This window comes from Lepidochelys olivacea, assembly GCF_965140295.1.
Source record: "Lepidochelys olivacea isolate rLepOli2 genome assembly, chromosome: 4".
Taxonomy (NCBI): Eukaryota; Metazoa; Chordata; order Testudines; family Cheloniidae; genus Lepidochelys; species Lepidochelys olivacea.
In genome coordinates this window covers 23,820,193-23,835,819 of record NC_140414.1, presented here as the reverse complement: position 1 = coordinate 23,835,819, position 15,627 = coordinate 23,820,193, and the positions used below count along the sequence as shown (strand labels likewise).

General features: G+C 39.8%; 1 pseudogene across 1 annotated transcript; it reads left to right on the top strand.

Moving 5' to 3' along the window:
* Nucleotides 1-3,131: 3,131 nt before the first annotated feature.
* On the top strand, nt 3,132-3,497 carry LOC311519977 (histone H2B 8 pseudogene; annotated as a pseudogene). The gene has a single exon. The product of its transcript is annotated as a histone H2B 8 pseudogene (transcript).
* Nucleotides 3,498-15,627: the final 12,130 nt, after the last annotated feature.

The following is a 15,627-nucleotide window of genomic DNA, read 5'->3' as shown; positions in this document are numbered from 1 at the left end:
AGCAACCTTCAAAGAATTTGCACTTTGAAATTTAAAAAAAAGACATAGCAAGCTCCATTTGTGTACACTCTAGTTTGGAAATACCAGCCACTTAGTTTCGCTGTATTTCTTGATAGAATGTTTAGATTAGGAGACCTACTCCAAAGCAAATGTCAAGCTTCTACACTATTGGATGTTGGTAGACAATTGCCTTGGGCCTACCTTTGATGATCTGAGGTACACATTTAGTATAAACATACTATCTTGTCTACATTTCCTTATAAGCTTGTGTGTGCTCCTCCTTCCATGCTGGAAAACATATCTGTAATTTAGAAGCTCCCTATCTTCAGTATGTTCCGGTGTTCTCTTGAAAGCCTTCTGAGACAAGCACACTAATCAAGGATCTCTGCATTTAGAATTAACTGTGTGAGCACTAACAAGAGCCAACAAATCAAGCATATTAGACAAGATTATAATATGGATTTACCAGTTCCTCAAGAGATCTAAGGATAGTAGTCCCCACAAATAGCATCCTGGAGCTTGACTAGGATTATTGTCTTTAATGGACAAAACTGACCTGTAGTTAATGGCAAAGGTAAATTAACGTACAGCAAATGGTACTATGATATGATCAGAAATGGTAAGATCTGCTACTGACAACTCAATGAGAGGCTGGCCACAAAATTCCATGAAAGCAAACATATGACCAGCATTTAGAGGGGGCTCAGAAAATCTGTGCAACAGATCACAGGATGGAAACAAGTAAGTCCTTCTGTGGGGAGAATGGAATAGAAAAATATCCAAGCACACCAATGTCTCTACACATTTTACTGAAAGCCAAAAAAAGCTCTTAACAATTCTACATAAAAGAATGTTTCAGCTTCTGAGGAGTGTAGTATATTGAGGGCAACACCAAGACCGATAAACCAGTCTCAGTGGGGGATGATGCGATGAAGATACAAACCTGCAGATTATGGGAGATGATGATCACATACAGATGCCACAAAGATTTCTGTCTAACGCAGAGAATTGCATAACTGCCTCATAAGTAGTCAGTCAGTTGTGTGCATGTAGACACACTCACACACTCCCATTTATCTGAATGGCCAGGGACATCTGAAACTTTCAGATAACCAGGCATTCAGATAAAGAGAAGTGCTATTTTGAGCTGCCGTTTCACTGATATAGTAATATGGGGAACAAGGGGAGGAATGCTTATGTTTTCTTAATACTTTGTACATTAAAGAGAAAAACAACAACTTTGAGTGTATTAAAACACCAACATTGTATTAAAACCACTGAGGACATAATTTATTTCTTAATTATTTATCTGTTATACAAATACGAAGCCAATGATTAGCTCTAACAGGTGCTAAGTAGCAAACTGAGAAGTTATTAGCAGGTGATTAACATAGGGTTACTTGGGGGACACACTCTGGATTCGAATAACTAGCATTTTCAGATATTATAGAATCATAGAATCATAGAATATCAGGGTTGGAAGGGACCTCAGGAGGTCATCTAATCCAACCCCCTGCTCAAAGCAGGACCAATCCCCAACTAACTCATCCCAGCCAGGGCTTTATTGTATGTCCACATACCTTAACTGAGTAGTGATATGATCCTACTGCTAGAACCTTTGCCTTCCTTCGCCATATGCTACCTCCTATTATATTGCTTCCCTTTACGGTGTCCCAGGGTCCAAGTCCTGCAAAGGCTTACACACAATGCAAGTAGCCCCATTTAAATCCATGAAACTACTCACAGTGTATAAATTAAGCACATATATAAGTCTTTGCAGGATTGGGGCCTAAAATTAGTTTATAAACCCAGAAGTCAATCAGGCTCCACATGGGAGCAACTAATTACATGATCAGGGCGTAAATCAACACTCTAAATCTTATCCATTTTAAGTATGGGGATATAGAGTAAGCACTGGCTGAACGTCAATATGGTGAGACAACATAGGGGAAAATACATTGGGGAAGTGGAAAGTTTTCAAAGATATTCATGCATGCCCCAAAAGTGAGGGGTGTTAGCAAGCAATAAATATACTAGGAGTGGGAGGATTGAGGGGAGGACAACACACATGTTTAAGAGCTATATAGCTAAGAGGTCTGAGAAGATTAGGAAATAAAGTTCAGAGAGTGTCAAATGCCAGAAGAAAAAGTAGGGAATAAGTGAGAGACTGCACAAAGCACAATAGAAAAGTGACTTGTAAAAGAAATTGCATTGTGGTGAATCTTATGTGTTCCTCTGTGCTCAGGGACTATGGTGAGGGGCCATACAAGTACTTGGAGGGACAGACCAGCATTAGATTGGCTCAGTTTATAAGGAAAAACATGTTTCCAACCGCCAGCCCAGCAAACAGCTTACAATCTCAATTACCAATATACTGGGCTCTTTCTTTTCATTTATCACTACCAACTACCAAGATTTTGCAGGCCAAGTTACTCCCTCTGTGCTACCCCACTAGCCTGTAGAGGAGTTGTAGAACAGTAACAGGGCACAATTTGCCCTGCAGTATCTTTATTGCTGATGTTGCACAACTGGGGCAGCACATGTGAAAAACCTTAAGGAGGAATTGCACTATTCTAGAACGAAATATATTAAGGCATCTATTTCAGCAGCAGCATGGTAGGACTGTTCTCTGCCTCTAATCCTTCTCTGGAAAAGATATGGGATAGACTAGCTCTATAGAAATATGGCACATTCTGCCCCCATTCTATTCTGTCCACAACACTTTTTCAGCCTTTGGGCAATTACTTTTATTTGTTGATTACATCTGCGAACACACATACAAAGAAGTAGATAATGGGCCAGATCCTCAGCTAGTACAATGACCATGGCTCCATCGACATCAGTGTTGTTTTGCTGATTTAAACTAGCAGAGAACCTGGCACAATGTTTGTAAAGCACTTTGAATATTAAAGGGCTAGATTCTATAATATGTGATTGCTGCTTGGTACAAAGGGGCCGTTATCTGGCTGCACTCTTTGTTCCGTGTTCTTACAGTGCTTAGCACAATGGGGTTCTGCTCCATGACTAGGTAACCTAAGTGCCCAGTAGAGACTTCCCCTGTCAGAGGGGAGCTCCCTGAGTGGCTGAACTTTTGCCTTTCACCATATTGTGCGCTGCTTGCAGTCTTCAGGATGCCTAAACCAGCAAAGTCCGCTCCCGCGCCCAAAAAGGGCTCCAAGAAAGCGGTGACCAAGACCCAGAAAAAAGGAGACAAGAAGTGCTGCAAGACCATGAAGGAGAGTTACTCCATCTATGTCTACAAGGTGCTGAAGCAGGTTCACCCTGACACCGGCATCTCCTCTAAGGCCATGGGCATCATGAATTCCTTCATCAATGACATCTTCGAGCGCATTGCTGGGGAGGCGTCCCGCCTGGTGCATTGTAACAAGCGCTCCACCATCACCTCCCAGGAGATCCAGACTGCTGTGTGCCTGCTGCTGCCCAGGGAGCTGGTCAAACACGCCGTGTCTGAGGGCACCAAGGCGGTGACCAAGTAAACCAGCTCCAAGTAAGCAGGGGGCTGTGCCGCTCTGGGAAGCTGTTACACCTAAAACCATCACCCACCCAGTGTAGGGCGCATACTGAAGTTGGGACACATTTGGAATATGTCAGAGTGGAGCATTGCTACATCAATATTCCACAGGTGTAGTGTCCACCAAGTGCCCTCTACCAAGGGCGCCATTTGGAGCAGCCCAGCAGCTGGTCTAACTCATTCTGAGGCATGGGCAAGTAATGAGAATGAATGAGCAGGTGGGCTTTTGTTTTGTTTTCTTACCAGTAACCAAAAAAGTCTAGAGCACTTTTAAAGATCTTTCCAAAGGGATCATCTGTGAGTCAATATTATTTGAAAAATATTTATCCTAAACTTTAAAAAAAATTTAAAAAGCTATCACCCTTTCTTTTAATCACAAAAGTGTCCCTAAAAATAGTTCCTTCCCAGGAGAAGTTAGGTGGGGATTGGTCACAACCAGTTCGTTCAGAACATACACTATCTTGGAATATATTTTGTTGTTCTGGGCCTGATTTTCATTGGTGTTGAGGACCATCAGTTCCAGTTTAAAACCCCAGTCCTACAAAGACTCGTGCTTAACTTTTCAAATGACTCCTCATCATGGTGTTAAGAACATAATTAAGTCTTTACAAAATTAGGCGTTAGGAAATGCAAAGTCCAGGCACTTAACGCCTCTGAAAATCAGGCTGTCTATCATTCCAAAGTTAAGCATTTGATATACCAAATTATCTTTTGTACTGAGTATTATTGTTTTGTGTCTGGTTTTTCTGCTAGGTTTGTATTACACATACCAAGTGGAATTTTGCTCTTTGGATAAAAGTACATCAAGCAACTGTATTCCATACTGTACATTGTACGTTTTCCAATAGTTTTGAAGTAAGTATGTTATGTAGATAATGAACTAATATTCTGCAAGATCTGTTTTTATTCTGTCCAAAGCCTATGCAAACTTCCAGAGTTTTGCTTTAAAACATTTAAAACATTAAAACATTGTAAAACAGTTTCTTTACAATCACATGAGGGATTTGTCATAGATGGAATTTATACTCCTGCGTAACTGTTGTGGAAGGTCCAAAGATATTTCTAACTTTATAAATGAAACCAAACAGAGTACACACATTTTAAAGGCTCACAAAAATTTGCAAGTTTTTAAGCCCAAGGTATTTGTCTTTTACTGTAAGATTCTATTTACAGCAACCTATATCAATATAGAGCAAAAACAGGCCTAAATTAGTTTTTGGAAACATTGTTACCTTCTTCTTTAATTGTGGATTTAGCTATGCACTCAGACATACTGCCTTTTAATTTCTTAATTATATTTCACTTCCTATATTTGCTTCTGTTGCATTTCATTGTTGAAAGAGTTGGGGTTGTTTTTTTTTTACAGTCACAGAATATCACACAGTGGTAAAGGTACAAATATGCATCAAAGGTTATAGAAAAAAAATCAGTCCATTCCTTCAATTGAGAAATAGTAGGTAATTGCATAATTAAAGACTGTATTACAGAGGAACACCATAGTTAAAGCTGAGTCAGGATTCTCAGTTCAGACTGTATTACAGAGGAACACCATAGTTAAAGCTCAGTCAGGATTCTCAGTGGGGCACATTAACTTCTCTATCTAATATATCTATATAATTTTCCAGTGAACTAACAAAAGAATGTGATCTTTGTTGCCTGTTTGAATGGTGTGAGAGACAGGGGGTTAACATTTGCTAAATAAAAACATCTTAAAACCTACTTGTTTTTGAAATGTTCAGTGTGCTATCTCACCTCTTTGAAACCTTTTGTGAAGACATTGTGGACCCAGTGCCTTTAAACTGTACCCACAAACTCATGTCAGTGCCCCAGCCTTCAAAGTGTGTTTGGCTTACTTTCCTTTACAAAGGAGATGAACACTGCCAAGCTCTAGGCTTGGACTCAATGTAAGGTACTTGTGGAACATGGAGTGGGGTACCCTGCAAATGGAACTTGCCAGGTGGGAATGATGGAGTTGTAGCAGAGGTCAGCACAAAAACAGAGCTAACAAATTCACTAGAAATGGACTTTCCAAACTCCCGGGAGCCAGAGAAACATGAGCGGTACCATCTCCTGCTGACATTTTTCACCTGATTCACTAGTGCATCTTGCCAATGCTAGCTCAGGAAGAGAGGCATGGGTGCAGAAAGGACATATGGGGTCCAGGTTAATGGAAAATTTGGGGGCTAAGTATGAAGCTAAAGTTAAGTTTTTGCATCCTAAACAGTGAAATGAATGTAGGGAGTGTAATGTGTCTCTGTATCTTGCAAATGGAAGGCAATTCTCTGTGGGGGGCCATAGCATCTCATTTGATGCATGGGAGACAAGGGAGATTCTACGCCTTCACGCCACATTTCCTTGCTTTTAAGGTTTGAGTGGGTGGGAGGTCAGCAGCCAATCTTGCCTTTTAGTGAAATGTTTGCTTATTTCAACTGCAATATATACATGCAATGGGACAGAGTTATAACTGCAGGTGCAATCTGAGTTTCTGTATTTCCTGGCTGTGGTCCTCAGCTGGTGTAAATTGGCATAGCTCTAGTGAAGTCAGGTCAAGTTACAAAAACTGAGGGTCTGGCCTGTTGGCCTTCACTTTAGAACCTTAACGTTGCATTGTTATTGTTCACATGTATGCATGTAGATATCCTTCATGATTGTAATGTATATCACCATGCCCTAATACAGAGTACATCAGAATTGTTCTTAATAGAGATAGAGTCTCCAGGTTCAAAAATCCAGCATCACCGTTTCACTTGGGATCCATAATACTTGCTGGGTCTCTGTTTACCAGATCACCTTGGAAGGCCACTTATGGCATACAAGGAAGCTGAAGAAGCATTCCAGCTTTAATCTCTAATACTTCGTTCCAGCCATTGCAACCTCCAAGGAATGCAGCTAGTGTCAAAGATTTAATGCTTTTTCACATTAGTGATGTCAGCACAAAAAGGCCATCTTCTCTGAATAATTTATCTCTCCACTGCATAATTTTCTTATCTCTTTCTCTCTTTTGGCTTTTTACTGTAGATGAGGAGGTAAATGGCTGTTAGTCCTCGAAAAACCTATGGGGCATCCTTCCCATCAATCAATTAAAAAACACTTACCTTACACTCAACATGATTTATTTCTTGTTAATACAATTGTCTCACTATATCCTTCTATTATTATACCCTTAATTCCATTAGCCATTCACTTAATGCTCTCTTTAAAGCTGACCTCCAGGCTGAGGAGAAGAGAAAGGGAAGTTCGTCTAATAGTGGCAATGCCAATAAAATTCTGGAAGGTCTTTTCTTAAAATTTTGTAGGTCACTGAAAAGACAGGTCCTGAACATATCCTGCCTGAAGGAGAACAGGAAAATATTTATTTTTTCATTTTTTTTAACTGAATGCTTTGTTGGCTCTGAGGTGTGATGGTGACGTGCGGTGACTTTGGCAAAGATCAGAATCATTCACCCACTACCCTTCCAAACAAACTGAATGCTGATCTCTTAGCCCCACCTTACTGCAGATCATCTCATCAGTGCTTTAAATGGCATAGAGCCTGATCTTGTACCTCAAACTGAGCCAAGATTCCCATTAAATCCATTGGGAGTTTTGGCTGAATAAGACAGGCAGGACTGAACCCACTGGTAAAGTTAAAGGCTATTAATTCTCAAATAAACCCAACTGCAGCCATCTCCTCTCCTCATTCTCCTGCAGAATTCTGCATCACAGTAGAGTTTGTTTGTCGTGATGAAAGCCACTGCAACTGGAATGGAATGTGTACGACCTATCTGGTATGCCTGGCAGTTCTGAAGTTGCATTTTGCATTTTGCTACACTTAGTTGGCACAGTAGGCAGATGCAAAGTGGTCACGAAATAAATGGAATTCCAATTTTCTATTGATTTACTCTCAAACTTAATAAATGGCCCTATTGTTGATAATTACCAAATTTCTGTCCAAATAAAACCTTGACACTTCATAAATATCAAATAGCATTAGATCTACACCACGTCCCATTTTCCCCAGTATTTATAAATATATACCTTTAACACTGAATCTTTTGTTAGGAAATGTCATCCTGGGCATACCCAGATGTTAGATTTTAAACATCGATCTTTCCTGCTTTGAGTAATTCAAACACTGTTCTTACTGTAGGCCCCACACATAAACAAAGCTCTACCACACACAATCTCATTAGAATCCGAAAAACCACACAAATCAATGATGGAACTGTCTTGATCATCCCCCTGCAAGGGCAGGATTGGTTTCCACAGTGGAGAATATACTATATTAAGCTGTCCAATTTAAGCATGCCCTATGTGGTGGGGAATCCAACTTCACTTACACTATCCAATCTTTTCGTAGAAGATCAAGCAGGAATTCTGTTCTTGCGATTCGGTCTAGACTCCCCTTTCTCCCATTTATTCCCATTATTCTTTGCTATGCTTTCTTGCATTACACATATATACCCTTCACAGGCTTATAAACATTTGTCACATCTCCTCTCATTAGTCATAAGACACATTTGCCTGTGATCTGCTTCAGCTTGGTTTGCAACTTACCGTACATTGATAGAAGCACTTGTGTTTTCTTTTTTTGATTTGTTTTAGTTACACACAGAGGGAAGGACCAAGATTAAAACCAAACATTTGGGTATAACCAGGTGGGCATTTGTTAATAGAAAATTCCACATTAAGGAGTTTGCACAATGTGAGGGGCCTCTCATATTGGCTGTTTCTTCCACCCAAGGCAACACTCATTTAGATTTCCCTACTATTCCTATAGCAGAAGGCTGTCTTTTGGTGATTATTAAAAAACAATTCTAAGTTAGCTGCTCTCACAGGCTAATAAGTGTGGAGACTGAACTGATATTGTATAGTCTGCACTGGGTGCTTTATAGCTCAGACTGAACTATTTTCGCAGTAGGGGAAAAACTTCTTAGATGGATGTGTGTTAAAAAAAGAAAGAAAGAAAAAAGTGGCGGTTTCTTGCCACCCTATGTGAGGCTTTCCTGTGCTATCACAGTGAAATGAAAAGGCATTTCTTCTGCCACTGATCAGTCATAACATTTAAACTAAGGAGCTAGCCATGAAATCCTATGCATCATTTAGGACTTTGATGCTGAACTGACTTCATAGTAAAAATGTCTTGGCAGAGCTGAAGCTCCTGCTGTCAAAGGGAAATATTGATTAAAAGTCTCTTTAAAGAGTTCTTCTTGTTCACTTTTACCAAACTGGGTGAGGATCATCCTGAGTTGTTATAATTTTAAAGAGTCCTGTAATGTGGTTAAAGAACTACTACTCAAAAACCTCATTAAAACCATCATGATTTTTTGTGCATTTCCTTTCCTGTCACTGTTGATTACAATAGTACATGTGTATAAATATACACTTTCCTCCTTGACGATTATCCCTATTTTTCCTGTCTGATTCATTCAGGGAAGCTACAGTTCAATGCTTCTGATGCCACAATTGCTACCATGGAACTTTATTATGACATCAGAAATGCTGAATTGTGGCCTCACTGAATGAATCAAACAGGGAGATCATACTGAATATGAAGGAGAAAGCTTTTATTTACAGATATATCTTGGTAGGCACTGCTGATATGAAGAAAGAAAATAAGTTTAAAGGGATTTCAACAGAATTATTTTTGTTAATGATGAACAGAAACACTGAGCCAGATCCTATTCCTATTGCTTTAAATAGGCGCAAACTTGTGATACATGTATATTTCGAACTGTACTGACTTTTCTGATTACTGTAACTTTAAAATTGTAGGGGAATCTGCTGTCTTCTGGAAGAAGAGGGTATTGTGTGTTCAGTGCACATGCAGCCTGTTAAAGTAGAGACACACACTGTGCTCTCTCTCGCTCTCTCTCTCTCCCTCATGGAGACTTTACTTTTGTTCCTTCTTGTGTTTTTTGTCTTCCCTTAATCGAAAATGGAAGAGAATTCAGTTTAAAAGTACCTGTTTGCTAGTTCTGTATTGGAAAATTTAACAAGGGACAGGCTTATTTTTCTGTTCACTTTTAGTAGACATTTCAACAAATTATATTTTTTTTAAAAGCAGGTCCTAAAGTTGCAACCACATAGATGTCAACTTCCTATTTGTGCTGAACTATGCCAGGCATGCACTTAAAGTTTTGGTGTCAGTAGAACCATTAACTTGTCTGCCTGGAAAAGATAAGCCTGTTTTTATTAAGTGCCGAGTGGACCTCTATAGTTTATTCTTATGTATTTTACAGGGTCTGAAGTAATATTAAGAAATTAACCAAAAAACAGTGTGGGATTAAAAAGCTCAAAGCATAATGGTAGCTGCTGCTCAAAAGTAACATCTGATAGATTAACAAGCAGCATTGTTAGGCACAGAAAGGACATTCATTCAGAAAGGACTTAAACTGAGGAGAAGCATGGTGAAGTCGGGGGGGGAGGGGGCCAGAAATGGGAGATCCTCAGAGATCCAGAAGGAATGTGAGGTCCTTCTCAGTAGGATGGAACCCCAAGGATGGGGGAAACAGTCTGAGCAAAGTAGGAAACAGCCCAAAACTTCATGCATTTCCTGAACCACACACAATACCTTTTGAAAGGGCTTATCAGTAAAATGACGTTGCTTCCTCTTCCCCTGTTGGTGCATTGCAGGGACCCATCTGCCTCCCTTATAACTTATCTGGCCTCCAGTTCTCCCCTCCCTGCTGTATAATAGAGTTGAGGGGCCTGGATGAATCTGGGTTAGCTCCTGGCAGCTCCGCACTAAATTATCTGGCATTTTGTGTCCCTCAGATTTCATGGCATGCCAGAGCATGAGAGAAACATGGAGGACGGGTTACACGGGGGGTGTGGGGGGATTCTTTGTCTGACATCTTCAATTTTTGAACCTAAAAAAGTTTGGAGATTTGCTTTAGCTGAACGGGATCAGAAAGCTCAGAGTATCTGAACAATAAAAAAAAAAGTGTCTGACAGCCCCCACTTACCTGGAACAAAACATAATTGTTTTTTAAATTCCTTACATCATTAAAAAAACAATTTATGTATTTAAGATCCACTCCCAATTTGTGAATAATGATAAGAAAAGGTCAACTGGTCTAATCAACCATAACTGAGAAAAATATTTTCTGAAAGGACCCTTTTCTATGAAGCTTACAGTACAAGCCAATAATATACTCTATGAAAGGGTGCCCCTGTGAGGCATGTAAGAAAACTTACTTCCATTCTATATATTCTCTGTTGAGTGTAAACCTTTAGTGCAAGAGTGGAATAAGGAGACTCTCTCTTTCTAAACTGGAAACAAAATCCCCCAAAATGAACTTCTTGCCTAATTGGTGTCCATTCACACATAAAATCTGGGTGAAGAATGAGAGAGAAGAGTGATGCTAATGAGATACTGAGAGAGTGAAGTCTTGTGATTATTTTTCACTTTGTAGAGAGGGTCCATCCAATCACAAGGATGAAAGACTCAAACCTCGAGGTTAAACAGAAGTTGGTAAATATACAATTATTCAATGTGTGTCTTTGTAATAAATACGGTTGCAGTCACTGAGCCCAGTCTTAAAGCACTACTTTGCTGATTAAGGGGATATTGCAGACAGGGGTCATTTCAGGAGTAATGAATCTGTATTTCATCACTGTTAAGCTAGATTCCAGGTCTGTAGTGTATAGGGGAGGGGGGAAATAGCCAGGAATAGGGAAGAACACTAGAGAGTCCCAGTGGCAACACTGATACCGCAAATCACTCCACTGCACTTCTGGACCTCATGCATTAAAACAGCAGCATCTCTCACTGCACAGAAGTGGCAACATTGGCGAATTCATTACATCTCAGGGAGAGGCTTATTATGTTACCTTAATACCTTATTGCATGATCAATAACAATGTATTTATTTTGTACTATGGTCTCAGGTGACTTTTCATTAGGAATTTAAATGGCTTTCAAAAATTACTGTGTATTAATTTAAAAATAATTTCAAGAGATATAGTATTATCCCAGTCCCATATGTGGAAGAAAAATGAACATACAGCTTGTTTTTAGGACACAGGGAGAATATCAGGAAACATTTTGCTTCAGCATGTCAAAGGAGACTGGGTTTAAGAACTAAACAATATAAAACAACTCAGCTTTTATGAATTTAAGAACAAAGAGAGACATAGAACACTGAATCATCATTAGGTATTCCTGGCACCTAGAGCAGGAGTTCAGGAGTGCAGAGACAAGCACTCTACTAGGGCCATAAAGATTTCTAGAGAGGGAAAAAATAAGAATTAAAACAAAAAAGAGATTTTAAAAAGAGACACCTTGTAGAAAAAGGGCCCAATTCTCCCTGCCTAGCTCACTCAAGTAGACCCATTGACTTCAATACGATTTATGCACATACATTAAAAAAAATGAATGATTTTGACCAAAGAGACTGCAAATACTGAAGACAAACAGACAGGTATCATACAGTGCAGTGAAATCCCTAAATGTGTAAGACATCTTATGGGAGTTTAGCCACGTAACTCACTATAATATGAATGTAAGACAGGCATTTATATTCCGTTCACATGCCATTCTGAAGATCTCACTACTGCCAATGCCAAGTGTTCAAAAATCATGAGTCAAGCCTAAAAAACCTATGAGATTCTAAAATAAATAATAATAATAATTTATTAGTTATTATTGTTGTTGTTTGTTAGTTCTCTTTCTTTGTGCCTTCAGAGTTTTGAACTTTAAGGTTAACACTCAGGTCACATTTTCAAGCTTTTCTCCACAACTACAAGGGCTAAAAACATACTACTTTTTAAAATGAAACTCGGATTCTCTGATTGTCACTTGGCTCCAGGAACTGGGACTTTAAGAAAAGCACCAAATGCTGCAAAACTCGTTATAAAATGCCAAGAATTGGCAACACTGAAATCCCAGCATAAGTGACTGGGCCAGCACCACACAGAAAACCTATGGCAGAGTCAGAATAGTACTGTTCTCCAGTCCACTGCCTTATCCATGAGACCATCCTCGCAGGCACAGTAACAAAAGGTAGTTGAAATTACTTTAGTCAGCACACCTGCTCACTGGGTAAGGTCCCACTTTTAGATAACCATAATTTTGATCTGTGGCAGACCAGACCAAAAGAGAGACATTTCTGCAGAATTTGTGAACAGATAAAAATAGAAGTTTCTCTGCAAGCAGCCGGGTTTATTTCTATTTGTTCAAAAACAGCATTATTGTCTCCCCAGCTTCATAGGCCCTTATCTGTCTCAATATATACACAAAGTTAAAAACAAACACAGACACAAAATAAATAGAAGGGGCTTACTTGCCCAAAATGTCCAGGTGAGCCCATCAGCATACCTGGTTTCCTTCCAGACCTCTCTCCAGTTGTGGAAAGGGTAGGGTTTTATACAGTCTTATTTCTCAAGATGCCTTGCCCCAAGGAACGACTACTGTTATGGCTACCCGAGGGACCAACAAAGCGAGTTCTAGTCACCCTACTCATGAAACTTAAGCTTTGGGTCTAAATCCATCCTCAATGGCCCTGTGCTCCCCATTATATGACCATAATCACACTTGAAACCTAGGAAGATGTGAACTCTTTCCTACACCACAGGGCATTTGGAGGGACTAATTCTTCATTATTATTCTTTCCTATTTCTATTTCTTTCCCCCCCACCCCCAGTCCGTTCTTCAAGCCACCATCCAACCCTGGCTATCAAATACTTATAGTTCCAACTTGCACCTTGCTCCTCTTCTATTTGTTTGTCCTAAACAGTTTGTCCTAAAGTTTGTAGATGGTCGGGCTATCTTATATGTATGCCTGACTAAACATTGGAAGTGTTCTGTTACCCAAAATGAGCAGGAGGACTATGGTGGGTCTATAAGAAATGACTAGCCTGATCAAAATGCTTGCAACGTATATGAGCTAGTGTGAATTCTCCCCATAATCTCCTCCTGAACTTATTGTCATTCCCCTTGTTGTATTACATCTGAACTGGATTGTAAACTCCTCTAAGTTGGATCTGTGTTTTAACTTGTTTGGTAAAATGCCATGCACACCTGTGTTATTGCAGTAGTAACACAGGCATAATAATTGATGAAGACAACAGTAAAGACTTAGAATTTATAGAATGAGAATTTGAAACACACTGCTTTGTCAATTTTATTTAAGCTTCCATATTATAACAAACCACAGCAGCATTTTAAGCATCTACTCACACACTTGTAAGCAAACAGAAAAATAAAATAAAAGCTTTTAGCCAAGCTTTTGAATGCTTATTTGAAACTCAAAGGGGATTATCTTTCTGGAATGTTTAATGAAATGTGGTTTTGCCATTTGATTTATTCGAGCTTGTTTGCACTTTCCAAACTTTTTTCTTCTCTGAGCTCAGATAAATGAAGAATAGCTTCCTTTTAAAATTTCAAATCTGGAATGTACAATACAGTTGTAAGTGAGGCTTCACTACTTTGCTGAGTTTGGATAAAGACTGGTTGAGTAAAAATGAATAAGTTAAACTTATAATCAATTGAAAATAGCACTTAAGCTGGTGGGTGAACTCACTGGCCAGAGAAGTTGAAATAAAGTTCCCAACTATTCAGTCCAAGCCTTCTCCTCTTGACCGGCTTTATTTTCAAATAAGAATTCCCAAACAAGAGCGAATAAACTCACAATTACTTGACACTAAGCTCCCAGTGTTTCCACAGCTTCCACCAGTTCGGAGGGGAGAGGACTCACTCTTTCTTTTAGCTACTGTGGAGAGACCCCACATTAATAAATCCCCAACCTTGAACACAACCTTCCAACTGCCCCATCCTAAGGCTACATCTACACTTCAAGACAGGGATGTGATTCCCAGTCCACACAGACATACTCGTGCTCGCTCTCATCAAGCTAGCATGTTAAAAATAGTATTTACCATTAAGCTAGTGCAAGTATGTCTATGCAAGCTAGTTCCCAGTGTAGGCATAGCATTAGAGGCAGGAAGCCTTATCTCTGGTTTCCTGAGATTCACATGCTTGCTCCTAGTCACATGCCCTGCAACTATAGTTCCCAGCTTTAAAGGGCCCAGAGGAGGCACTGGGAGGTTCATTTGCACCCCAAAGTGCCCTATACAAGTATGTTACAAAGCACAATGGGCCAGATTCACCACTACACTCCAGCTGCCTTATGCAGTGCCAGCAATGCAAAGGAGCTGTTCTTACAGCTCAGCCAGACTGTTCAGAAGAGTTTATGGATGCTTTGCATTGCCAGACAGGAACAGGGCAGCTGGAGCATACCAATGAACATATAATTTTCCTTAGTAGTTTAGGCACAAATCGTGCCTCCTTGGAAAAACCCAAGGGAGGACGCTTACAGGGATGCGCTACTAGGGACTGTCTCCAAACTATGGCTGGCCCCTGGATCCTTGAGGGGGGTCACTCAGAAAAGGGCCCCCAGCCGCTCTGTATTGATCACCGCATACCGTGCCAATTACGTAATTTTCAAGGTTCCAAAATATGTTCTGTACAAATATGCCTTCCCAGTGAGACTTTAGAAGCAGCGATCCCGTTTTGCGTGGGTGGACAGTCAAGACCCAATAGCAACTTTTCATAATGGGTATCCTCAGGGAAAACATGTCTTGCATGCTATGCATCAGATGGTCGCTACCCATGCATCAGAAATTACTACAGTGGGTGGTGTTGTGTGTATATATCTGCACAAAGGAGTTGCTTTCTGACTATACCGTGGAATTCTCTTAATGACCTTATGCCAATAATGTTAAGTTAGAGCAGCCTCCGAGATCAGGCTGGAATGGAATCAGAGAGTTGTATGCAGCTCCTAGACAGACCCACCCTTTCCCCACTTGCTCAAAGGAGGGGAAAATCAAGTAGTCTATATTTATTTATCACTGTTGGATCCTTTGGTATTAAAGACGCTATGTAAAATAATATTCCTGTATGAAGTTTCAAATGAAAAGTTAGATTCTGTAGCTATTGGAACATGAGGTGGTAAAATGACAAACACAGTTAAGATTACGCTTTCAAATTATTAGTTGTGAAGTACTGAAATAAAATAGAAATAAAAAAATAACTAGCACTTTTCATTGACACAAAACAGAGCATTTTAAAAAGAGTAAAGTATTGTCATCCCTATTTTACACATGTGGAAACT